Here is a 9,478-nt window from a genome sequence, read left to right on the forward strand (position 1 = left end):
CCTCCCTCTCCCCTCCCTCCTCCCTCTCGCCTCCCGCCTCCGCCTCCCTCTCCCCTCCCTCCTCCGCCTCCCTCTCCCCTCCCTCCTCCGCCTCCCTCTCCCCTCCCTCCTCCGCCTCCCTCTCCCCTCCCTCCTCCGCCTCCCTCTCCCCTCCCTCCTCCGCCTCCCTCTCCCTCTCCTCGGCAATAGCAGCTCTGCCAGTACTGCCACACAGCCAGCACCACCTCCTCACCTTCCCAGCACCCAAGCCCCGCTCCCAGCCAGCCTGTGGCACACGCAGAGAGATGACCCAGCAACCCCATCCCCAGCCAGCAGCACCCGGGCTGCACAGGTTTGGCAAAGTTCAGCCAGGGTGAGAAAAGCCTCTATTTTTCTCCTCAGAAAACAGCAATAACGACACATAGCTGATCTAAGTAAGAAAAGAGCAGTTATATATACCCGCTTTTCAGAGAGGAAACGTACTTGTTCCTGGCACCAGTTATGAAAACCCCTCACCACATGATGCAAGAGTTAATTTTAGCTTGTATCAGTCTTTATCACAACAGTGAAGATTAAAGTTTCACCCAACATCACAGTCAATTACAAGCTCAGTGTCGAGTTAAGCCCCAAGATTTGGGCTGGAGATAGCGACGGTGTTTGGCACAGCCCAGCCTCAGCAGTGTGTAATGGAAACTCCAGGGCTGCTTTTCAGGGAAGGTGGAAGTTCAGCAGAGAAGGGGCTGTGTGTCACAGGAGAGGACTGGGGGGGGGGGGGGGGGGGGGAATTTAAAAAAATCAGCAAATGCATAATTTAGAGAGAAGAAAACAAAAAAAAGTTTTTCCCAAAATAAAGGCAGCAGCCCAAGCTGCCCCTGCCAAGAAGGAAGTGAAGGACATGACAGCGCGTCAGTTCCTCCCAACGCTCCCTACAGTGGCTGCTCAGCTTGGCAGGCCAGATCCAAGGGGACATCCCTGTTGGAAGGGTCCTGTGGCCACTCACATGGGGCAAAGGGGACAAGCCTCCAGGTACTTCCACGCTCAGCAGGAGACACCCTCCCAAAAGCATACGGGACACCTGGGGGCTGCAGTCCATGCCCAGGCACAGCACATGCTGCGTTCCCTCCTAAGCTGAAGACTTGACTGAAGCTGAAGACGCTGAGCTCCCTCCCAAGCTGAAGACACTCCAACAAAGTCTTCAGCTTGGGAGTGAGCCCATCACCTACTACCTCTGGGCACACACCTCAACCCCAGCTGTCCCATGTGCCTTCTACAGCAGTTGCTGCGTACATGGGGCTTCTTTGAACATGGCCCTTGGGTAACATCCATTTTTCTTGTGCAGGGTTACATGTGGGTGGCACTATCATGTTTAGGATAGGATCAAACACAAAGGGAAAGGGTGATACCATGATACCATTAAGAATTCTCATCACCTATTCTTTGTTCCACTGACCCAGCACTTTCCTATGCTTCTCCAAACTCTCCTTGCCCCCAAAAAGCTCCCTACTCTGCTACACTGGCTCACAGGGAGGGGTGCTGGGGTTTGGGGGGCTTGGTTTGTTGGGGTTTTTTTCTATTGTAAAATCACCTATTAGCCTCAGTAGGGCGAGGGACCATCCCCATCCTGCAGCCAAGCAAAGTGGCATGGAGCACACACAACTGAGGGTCCCTCCCAGAGGAGCCCCCAACCTCTGCCCCACGCTGCCTTCCCCACCCGCAGCTCCCTTGCGACCACAAAGGACAGCAAGAGCTCATGCTAATTCCTTCAGCCTATTCGGAAAAACAAGTTTACACGTGAGATTTCAATTGGCTCCGTCTCTGCTTAACTACTCCAGCTGTGAAACAAAGTAAGTGAGAGACAAAGCACTACAAACAAGCAGCGTGACCATTTCAGAGGCCTTTTTGTGAGCTTTAATGCCAAACCCACTAAATAGATTAACTTACAGCATAAACAAGCAAGTAAATCTTTCCCCCAAGGCCCTGTGTATCCAAAGGAAGCTTTAGAAGTTGCTTCCTGCCATTGTGGAGACCCTGCTGGGAACCCAGGAGCCTTTTTAGTCCCTGGCTTGGTTGCCCAAAACCTTCAATTTACTTCCAGCACCGCTGGCTGCAGCACCACAAAAGACAGATGACGGCAAGGATGGTTTTGGCTGTTCCCCACCACCCACGGGCCAAGGGGAAGCACGCCCGTGATCCACAGGCGCTCCCAAAGCTCACGGAAGGGTGTGAGCACCACTTCGACCAGAGGACCCGGTACAACCACAGCAGCAGCAGCACCATAATCAATGAGAAGAAAGGAAGACTGCACATGAGGAGGCAGACCACGGAGGGGTGGGCATCCATCCAACAGTAGAATGGCCAGCAGCCACCAACTCCACCAGGCTGTTCAGCCCCTGACCATCTTCAAACAGGCCACAGCACTGAAACATCACAGCAGCATCCACACTTGCCATTTGAGAGGGGAATGATGAGCCCAGGCATGAAACCTTTCCCAGCCCTGTATTCATCTCTGGGAAAAAGCAGGCTCAAGCTGTGCTGGAGGCTACTGCTGCATCCCAGATGTGCCAAGTCCTGCAGATGCTGGGACTGGATCACTCAGGGCAATCCCATCGCAGTGAGAGAAGCCCAAGCCCCTGGAGCCTCCCTGGCTGAGGGTGAGTCCCTGAGCTGGACCATCCCTTGGCCTAGCCTATGCTGACCTCAGAGCTACATGTCTATCAGCCCAAGAAGCCATGGAGAAGACAAGCAGAAAGGTATCGTCTGCTCCATGTGAAGGGTCTATCCACCGCGCTCCATCCCTTCTCCATCGCTTGGTGACTATATTTGAAGGTGATACAACAGCAGTGAGGGACACTGAGCACAACACACCTCTGAAAAGCTTCCAGCCAGGTTGGCACAGCCCCGAGCAGCTGGTCTCCCACATGCAGAAGTCCCCAGATGCCCCCAGTCGCACTCCTTGCTCACAGGTGGGTAAGAGCTCATACAGCAAATGCAGCCTGAACCCCTCCCAGCCCCATGATGGGCAGGAGCATCATGGCACAGGAGGCCCTTGCAGGGCCAGTTCTTCACTGCAGCTCTTCACCAGGAGCTGAGCTCCTGGGACCTGGCATGAAGCTGACTGCAAGTGCCCAACTGCCAGGGTCAAAGGCTACCCCCTTCAGCCTAAAGCATCACACTCAGTGTTCTGGCTGGAGACCACAAGGAGCCTGCAGGATGCTGTTAAATACTCGCTATCCTGCCATCACTTCAAAGCCAGCACCGCAATCTGGCAGCTTAGGGCCCACCAAAGGAGACCCCCAGGCTCCAGGTGTGTTCGGTCCCAGCAAAAGTGGATTTAAACCCACATAGCCATTTCTTCACCCCATCCAAGGTCCCTAAAGGATTAGCACCCACCATCATTCAGAGCAGATCAACCTGGCAACAATTTGCATTTAATGAGCAGTCCTTTGGTGATGCTAGGCTTGTTGGCTTTGATTGCCATCGGGTTAATTGATCCAGGGAGGTTAGCCTCAAGCAGAAGTCCTCTCAGATAAGCAGCATTCACACACATGGATGAGGAGCAGCGGGGATGTCACCCAGCCTGGGTCTGCAGGGCTGGTGTTTGCTCAGTCAGACTGCAAAGCCTCCACGCCCGAGAGCTGCTGTAACTCCATCATGCACCCGTGGGCGGTGGGAGGCTGTACACGGTGTCTGTACCGATTTGCAAGGTTTGTCAACACAAAGACACCAAGAATGAAGAAACATTTGTGAAGTTTCACATGTACAGATTGCCAGAAACAATGAGAAAAGGGAAATGCCACCTGAAAGGATGAGAGCTTGTTTGCAGAGAAGCCTCTGGGCTGAGGGTTTAAATAGACATAGAGTGATGGGGGAAGCAGCTGAAAGGGGAAGCGTTTCATCCTAATTTGAGACAACAAAGAATGGGCCTTTGTGGAAGGGATGAAAAACACTTTTGCAAGCTCAAGCCAACACGGTCTTTCCTACAGTGTGCACATACCAGCCATACACCCGTCCATGCAGCGCTGCACTAGAACAGACATTAACACAATATTGAGAATACCTTGATGTTACAGCACAAAACCCTCCAACATAGGATAAAAAAGATGACGAATTCCATACTGCAGCAGCTGCTAAGGACAGTCACAAGACTGGGCTGAAGCTGATCTCTTCCTGCTCGGCTGGAGCAGTGTTGGGCAGCTGTGAGCAGCGTGACCAGGGAGGCGATGCTCCAGCGTGCCCTTCCATTGCCAGGCACCCTCGTCACATGAGATGCTCATGCCAGGCTCTGCCCACTTCTGCTTAAATCCACCCCAAATTAAGGACCAGCAGCATTTCGGAGCACCCAAGCTGCTCTCGCCCCAAGCAATGTGGGAATTTTGGGCATCTGAGGGAAAACCAAGCCCCATCTCCATCACTCTTACAAATACAGTCCCCCTGCAGCACCGAGCACCATTGCTGTGACAATGATTTGTCACAGCACCACAGGACCGTGTCACCCAGCCAGGCAGCGTTTTCCTATTCCCCTTTTAACTCAGCAGAGAAGGTCACGCTCGCATCTGTTGGCTCAGAACCTCTGCCGAGCTCTCCAGGGCCAGCCAGCCCAGCACAGTAGGGAGGGAGCGCTGGAGCCCACTCTTCCCTGGGCACACACCGGGCACTCACCAGCCCCCTCCAGGAATGGCACAGCGCAGGTGGGAGCACTGAAGCACACAGCTGCCAGGACCGACCTGTGGGCTCCGTCTTACCAGCAGGAGACCCAAACCTGGGTGAACTCTCAGATGTGGCAGGTTACAGTTAAATACAGCAATCACACTTGCAAGGAGAGGACAGCTGAGACGAAAACAGCCAAGCCTCGAACACGAAACCCCACCACGTTGTTTCCAAACAAACCGCGCTTCCCGTAGCATCGCACTGCCTTCACACCCGACGGAGCCAGCTCTCTTCCAGCTACGCATCTGCAAACTCAGCCGAGCATCTCCTGCTGCACAATGCTAGTGAGGGAGTGGATCATCCGACCGCAAACCGAAGTTGCCTTTTTTTTTTTTTTTTTTAAGTGGCAGAGCTTGAAATCAGAGATTAACAAGCCTGAAGGAGCTCATGCCTGGCCACTCATGTATTCCAGATGCACATGCTATAAATGCAGCTTGCCAAACAGGATACAAGGCATAAGAAAATAAAGCATTTTATCTTCAAGCTTTTCCAAGAGGGTATTAGAAACAATGGGGAGGAAATACAAAATTAACACTAGAGAAGAGCAATTGGCAGTGCCCCTTGCGAGTCTGTTCTTCATTACAAGGCTGCCTATTCAGTAGCTTTCATTAGGAAAATCGCATCGCAGAGCCATTCCCAACAGTGTCCCTATTTCCTAATTAAGCTTCGCCAAAGAGACACGTCTTTTAGTTACCGCACGGCATACAATCACAACAATTACCATTTCATCGCATCCTGGCTGCTGAAAACCCTGCAATTAAAGCATCTGAGGAGTCACATAGGCACGTCATCAGGGAGACAAGTTCTCACGTCGTGCTAATTGGCGGCCAAAGCCATGATCAGAAAAATGGAAACGTTGGGTTTTGGTCTCCATGCTGGGAAAGACGCTCAGGAGCTGCAGCTGCTCCCCGGGCTCCCACCCAGACGGCCGGTGACGAGGGCTCAGTGCCAGCAGCAAGCACGAGGGAAAGGTCCTGTCCACCCCCCTGGGCTGCAGCACAGGGTGAAGCTCACCACAGCCTTGTGCATATCACACCCGTGCCACCAGCTGTGCTTTCAGGAAGGTGAAAAACCCCAGCACATGCAGCGCAAGGGGGATGCAACTTTGAGTGGTTTGCAGGGGTCACCTGCAGACCCTCCGATGACAACTCTGGATGGGTGGGACCCTCACAAGAAATGGTTGGCACTGGAACGGTGACAAAAGGGTCCCCTCACCACCTCTGGCCATGTCAGGTGAGGCAAGGATGGGGAGTCCCACAATACCAAGCCTCTTTGGGAAATGCAAGGGAAGTCTTGTAGAGAGAAGGGAAAGAGCCTGAGCTGCAGCTATGGAGCCTGCATTGCATCCACAGGTCACATTCTCCTCTGCTGCAGTCAGGAGTAACATTCCCAGCCCAAAACACCTCCCCTGCCGAGCACGGCTGCAGAGCACAGAGCTGCAGCAAGAAAAACCAGCCTGGCTGCTGTGCAGTGCCCCACGGAGGGAGGGGGGCACAGTTTCCATAGGAACCTCATCCCCCCTCCCATCCTCTCACCTACTGCCCAGTGCAAGTTCAAAGTGTTGATGGGAGCAGATTTCAGATGCAGCAGGAGCCTCCCATCTCTCAAAAACAACCTTGGGGCACTCACCTGGGGGGCTCTCCCCTAGCAAACCCATGCACAATTTTCCACTTGCAAAATAATAATGCAAAAAACTAAAAATAGGCAGCCCCGTCATGCCAGGAACAACTTAGCGGTCACCCAAAAAAGAGAAGTCGAAAGCACCCCAGGTGAGCTGCAGCGTGGCAAGGCTGCAAGCGGTCCCCATGCCCCTGAGTGGGTCCTGGTCTCCACCACAGCCGGAGCACCACGCTGACTGCGAAGCTGCTGCCACATTTGGCATCCCTCAGCCCTGAGGGCTGCTACAGCATGGGGAGCACACCCCGTCGGAGCGGCGTACAGTACCTCTCTGCCAGTGCTTTCGTCTGGATTCACTTCTTCTTTCTTGGTGCAAAAATCACGTCTTCATTTTCACGTTCAGCAAAAGGCACATGGTGACAGCTTTGGTTTGCTTTCCTCCAAACTCAGGTGCCCTGATCTCCAGCGGGGAGGAGGGACTAGCCAGCTGCACCATCCTACAGCACCAGAGATGTGAGGCTGCCAGCGAGGAGCCCTAACCCCCTACCCCAAATACACTGGTGTGACAGCTTCTCCCTCTGCACAAGCACCTCCAACACTTTTCACCCCCTTTCCTCTCTCCCCGACCAGGCTGCGGAGCTACCGGGAGCAGGAGAGCGATGGCCGCACGATGCCAGGGAATGCAGACCAGTGAGCTCCCCCCACTTAAATTCCACAGGACATCATGAGGCTGGAGCTGGCCCTGGACCAGATGCACACCCCTGGCTGGCAGTGCAGACCAGGCACTGCACTGCCCAGCTGCCTCCCTGCAGAAACCTGCAGTGCATCACCCTGCCCAGCTCCACCAGAGCCCTCCAGCCTCGCAACGCCACAGTAACAGAGGGATGGAACCACTGCAACAACCACTGCTAGGCTCCTGCTCTTTATCTTCTCATCTTTCTAGGTTTAAACTCTAATCTGAGCAACACCCAAGAGCTCCAAAACACTTTGCAATCGTGTTTTGGAAACAATTTGCAACTCCATGCAAGTTTTTGCTCTGAACAACAACAACAAAAACCAGACCCCTCTGACACACACAAAAATGAAAGCATTGACATCCTGCATATCCCTGGAGTTTGCAGGCTCTGCATCAAACCAGGATCTAGAAAATTAATCTAAATGGAAAAACTAAACAACTTGCAGCTGTTCAGCATTAGCCCCTTTAACAGCAGGGCAAGCAGCACCAGCCTGCAGCTACCTGAGCAAGTTTTCACTGCACTGAGAGCAGCAGCAGCACCGAAAACGAGCCATTAGCAATGTTAAGTGTGCTGGGGCGACAGCAGTGAGATTTTAATAAACATGAAAACAAAGGTCTGAAATCTCTTTTCTCCCGCTTTCGTTAGTGATTTGAATCAGCCTAGCCTTTTCCTCCCTTAGGGTTTACACCGCCCAAAGCAGCTAAACATCCTTTCGGGGAGGCTGCGGCAGAAGCAAGCGGAGCAGGAGGCCAGGGTGGTGCTGGGCACCCTCGGGTCGGCACTGGCCACGCCGTCAGGCCATGGCAGCTCCGGATGGAAGATGCTCCTTCGCAGGCACAGCCATCGGCACAGGCTGGTGCACGAAGCACCACAGGGACATCTCAGGGCTGGCACCTGTCCAGACTCCGATGGCAGAAGGATGACACGCTGCTGGGTTTGTCACATACATCCCAAACCACATCCTGTTGCCAAAGCAGAGCCCTCCCAGGGGTTACACCTCCGGCCCCTCAGGCTGTGGGGACCCGGCTGAGGGTGATGGGAGCAACAGGCGACTCCTGGCCCTTGGGTCCCCCCAGCCCGGGGAACAGAGCTCCTGCTGCAGTGACACGGGGTGACTCATTGCCACCCCCGCCACCAGCCCTGCCAAAACTCCAGGCAGGCACTGGAGAGCCCCCGGGATTTCCCGGGGACCCAGGCATGGCGGGGTGGTCCCCTGGGGCCAGGCAGGGCCCACACCTGGGCCCCGGGCTGCAGCTCTGCGGGGCGCATGGAGCAAAACAAGTACAGTCCAGAAATGAGTCACGGCAGCGGGGCCGTCCCCACCTGTGGGTGACACCGGCTCCTCCTGGCCAGGGCACGGTGGCCACAGACCGTGCCGGGCTGCCAGGGGACCCCGAGGGAGACGTGCTGCAGGGTGTCCCCTCCCAAGGCTGCAAAGGACCTCCAAGTCCCCAGCACGGGGCTGGTGACACCCCCGCTGGTGGGTTTAAGTGGAAGCCCCCAGCTGCACGGGAACCCCACACACACCGGGTTCATTCCCCCTCCTGTTACTTGGGACGCCCCCAGTTATAAATGTTCCTCCCCCCAATCACCCAGCCCGCTCCAGGCACAGCGGTGCACAGCGCTCTCCCGCTACACCGACACCCCCCCCCCCCACGTGCCCACTGGGCGCACAGGCTCCCCGGTTACACGGACACCCCGGTTATAAGGAACCCCCTGCTCGCCCACCCCCTCCGCAGACACGAGGCGTACAGAGCTATCCCGGTAGTACGGAGCTCCCCGGTTACACCGCGCCCAGTGGGTGCACGAACCCCCCCCGCCCCCGGTACACGGAGACACCCTCCCCGCTATCCGCACCCGCGGCGCTCCCACCTGGGGGGCGGCTGCCGCCGGGGCCCCCTGCCCATCCTCGGCGCGCCCCGCCGGCTCCACGCCGGGCTGCGCTGCGCTGCGCTCCGCGGCGGCGGCACCGGCGGCACCGGGGCGGGCGGGGGCGGGGCTGCTGGCGGGGCCCGCCCCGCACGTGTGCGCCCAGCGGCCCCGGGCCCGCCCGCCCCGGCCCCTCCACCGCGTCCCGGCCTCTCCACCGCGCCCGGCCTCACCTCTGCCCGCCCGTCCTTCCCGCCCGCCCATTCATCCATCCATCTATTCATCCGTGTACCCCCACCCATCCATCCACCAGCCCATTCACCCATCCATCCATCCACCCACCCACCCATCCACCCATCCATCCACTCATCCACCCATCCACCCATCGGCCCACCCATCGGCCCACCCATCGGCCCACCCATCCATCCATCCATCCATCCATCCATCCATCCATCCGCCCACCCATCCACCCATCCACCCATCCATCCACCCACCCATCCATCCACCCACCCACCCATCCATCCATTCACACACCCATCCACCCATCCACCCACCCATCCATCCATCCA

The 9,478-nt window shown here is 56.2% G+C and overlaps 1 protein-coding gene across 2 annotated transcripts in view; it reads right to left on the reverse strand.

Annotated features, from left to right (window-relative positions):
• The window catches only part of PIK3R5 (phosphoinositide-3-kinase regulatory subunit 5), a 60,934-nt gene extending 51,917 nt beyond the window's left edge, over window positions 1-9,017 (reverse strand). For both annotated transcript variants that reach the window (XM_037409432.1, XM_037409424.1), the window contains exon 1: window positions 8,913-9,017. The gene's annotated coding sequence lies outside the window, so the exon portion shown is untranslated. The remainder of the gene's footprint in view (window positions 1-8,912) is intronic.
• Window positions 9,018-9,478: the final 461 nt, after the last annotated feature.

The sequence above is a fragment of the Falco rusticolus genome, chromosome 1 (genome assembly GCF_015220075.1).
Source record: "Falco rusticolus isolate bFalRus1 chromosome 1, bFalRus1.pri, whole genome shotgun sequence".
Lineage (NCBI taxonomy): Eukaryota > Metazoa > Chordata > Aves > Falconiformes > Falconidae > Falco > Falco rusticolus.